Source organism: Sapajus apella, unplaced genomic scaffold, assembly GCF_009761245.1.
Source record: "Sapajus apella isolate SASKATOON/1434 unplaced genomic scaffold, GSC_monkey_1.0 scaffold34, whole genome shotgun sequence".
NCBI lineage: Eukaryota > Metazoa > Chordata > Mammalia > Primates > Cebidae > Sapajus > Sapajus apella.
The window spans coordinates 23,272,916-23,275,984 of NW_022436974.1; the positions used below are offsets into that span (position 1 = coordinate 23,272,916).

Below are 3,069 nucleotides of genomic sequence, written 5' to 3' on the forward strand. Positions count from 1 at the left end.
TCTTCCTTATAGGGTTGTTGTGAAGATTACATGAGATAATGCCTGTGAAACAAAGGTTACCTTATATTACCCTTCCCCAGACTCGACATCTTGACTCCTGCTCCTTGCAAGAGGAATTCTTGGGGTTAAAAGGCCCATGAGCTGGCGAAGTAGGGGCATACCTGGTTTCTAGCCGTGCTCTCTGTTTTTCCAGTCAAGACTGAAAGTGAGCAGGTTCTAACCTTATCCAGAAGCTCTGGCTGCCTGCTTCCTCCAGAAAGGAGCTTGCCGGGGCTGGGACCTAATCAAGTGGAGCGCTTTTAAGGAAGCCCAACCATACTTCCTCCCTGTGCATGCCTGTGCCTGGCACTAATGGTACAGGGCCTCCCAGAAACGGTAAGGGCATTACAACTCCCCTTTTTAAAAAAATTTTAAATAAAAACAAATTTTATAAATCACAATAGTCTTTGTATATATCTATTCATAGTAGTATGATTATGTGTAAACATGTTTATTCAATCTACAAAGTTTAATGTGTATAGACTTTACTGGCCCTCAGCATAACACAAAGAGTTGTCAATACTCTTCCTAAGTTATCAGTTCCTAGGACACAGCCAAGTAAGACTTCCTAACTTCCAGACTTAACAACCTTAGTAAAATCAAAACATTCTGTCATCAATGGTTATAATGACTCTCAGTGTTCCTGTAACCAGAGCAAAGGACTTTGCTTCTCAGCATATCTGTGTGTTTCATGGAAGCAGAATAGGTTTTGGGGATCTCTTAACAGATAGTCTTCTTTGATTCCTCCTTGAAAGAACGATGGTGCTGGGTGGACTGAAATGGGTGAAAGTGCAGACTGTTATCTAGAGATGTAAGTGTATGTTCTGGAGGGAGAACGGGTCTCATTCTGGGCACTGGGAGGCACATTTAAGAAATCCCAAATCAAAATAGTGTCATCATGGGAGCTGCTGGTGATTTGAAACTCATCAAACTGTAGCTGAAGCACATGTCCAGAATGTTCCACCAATGTGGGCAAACACAACGTGCTTGCTGGGGCTCGAGGGTCAAGAGCAGCTTGCAAGTCCCAAACTTTAATTTTCCCATCATAGGCCCCACTGACAATCCTCTTGTTATCGAACCGGATGTATCAAACCAATTATTCATGTCCCTCTAGGACTTTTAAACAGGCACCACATTCAATATCCCAGAGCCTAATGGTATTATCTGATGATCCACTAACAACCAGCCGATCCCCGTACTAGAGACAAGCAATGCCTCAGTTGTGCCCATTGAGAGTATGAACAAATTCACAGGTGCTCGTGCTCCAGACATTGATAGTCCTGTCACCAGAGGCAGACACAATGTACTTGTCATCAAAGTCTACTACGTTGACAACAGCCCGGTGGCCAATCAGGACATGCCGTAAAGTGATATCAGTTGCAGAAGCCATGTCCCACATAGCAATGGAGTGCTCCTTGGAACAGGTCACCATCAGTCCATTGCTGAAGTGTAAGTGCAGTACAGCCTCATTGTGATGGATCAATGTGTTAAGAACTTCACCCGCGTTCACATCCCACACGCTCAGTGTAGAATCTGAAGAGCCAGTTACAATGACAGGCTCATCATACTGCAGGCAGAGGACAGAGCCTGTGTGTCCTGTTAACACTTTCAAACGTTCCAGGCTGGTTTTATTCCAAATCTTAATAGAATTATCTTGTAGGCCACTGATAATTTTTTCATCATCGTACTGTAAACAGTAAACACCTTTACTGTTTTCAGAGCGGCACTGAATCCTCTACAAGTTGTGTAGTCCACACCGCCAGTTAGATTCTATAGTCTCTATATCCTGGATAATCTTTGGGTATAATGACCTATAAAACGAATTTGGAGGGCCATCTGTGGGTCTGTTTTTAAACAGGTACTGATCCCACCCTCTTCTTTCTGAAAGTCCTTTCCATAGGGGATCAGTGAGTACCATTCGTTCAATCAGCTTCTTCCAAAGCATTCCTTCTGAGATTACTCGCTGCTATTGTTTACATACCAGCACTGCTGCGCACAGAGACCTGGCATCCAGGTACAAAAGAATGTTTTCTGCTATGTGATCTAAGCCTTGCTCTGGTAAAGCGGTAATAAAGTCCCGGGGCAACATGGGCTTCAGGTAAGAGTTAATATGTCCATGCTGATAATGACACATTCGTGAAATAAGATGTTCCACAAATTCCACTTGATCTGATTCAGACCACTGGTCAAAATATTTAATACACAAGTCTTTTCCTTTTTGATAGTTTCCTTCTGATGGCCTCTTTCTGGAGACGATCACAGATGATGTTCCATTACTTATCTGCCAAAGAGTATTTTTCTTTGGGGACTCATCTTCATTTTGATCTTCCATAACTGAAGTGTTCATGAGCTCAATGGTCTTGTCCTCAATCACCGAGTCAGGCTCCATGGCGGCCCCGGCAGCCCCGCCTCGCTCTCCCCACGCAGCAGCGAACGGCCCGGGCGGACGAGGCCACGGCGGAGGCGGCAGAGGTGGAGGCGGCTATCGCGCCCATTCTAGCTGCCAGCCCGCCTGGGCTGCCCACAACTCCCATTTTTGAACTGAAGAATATGAGGCTCCCAGAGTTCAGGGGACTTGCTTTTAAATAAACAATTCCGGCCAGGCGTGGTGGCTCATGCCTGTAATTCAAGCACTTTGGAGGCCAAGGTGGGCGGATCACCTGAGGTTGGGAGTTCAAGACCAGCCTGACCAACATGGTGAAACCCTGTCTTTTTAAAAAATAAAAAGAAAAAATAATAAAATTTAAAAAAAAGAATTCCCAGGCCGGGCGCGGTGGCTCAAGCCTGTAATCCCAGCACTTTGGGAGGCCGAGGCGGGTGGATCACAAGGTCAAGAGATCGAGACCATCCTGGTCAACATGGTGAAACCCCGTCTCTACTAAAAATACAAAAAAAAAATTAGCTGGGCATGGTGGCGCGTGTCTGTAGTCCCAGCTACTCAGGAGGCTGAGGCAGGAGAATTGCCTGAACTCAGGAGGCGGAGGTTGCGGTGAGCCGAGATCGCGCCATTGCACTCCAGCCTGGGTAACA

The 3,069-nt window shown here is 45.7% G+C and overlaps 1 pseudogene; it reads right to left on the bottom strand.

Annotated features, from left to right (window-relative positions):
- Window positions 1-617: 617 nt before the first annotated feature.
- LOC116563281 lies at window positions 618-2,476 on the bottom strand (annotated as a pseudogene).
- Window positions 2,477-3,069: the final 593 nt, after the last annotated feature.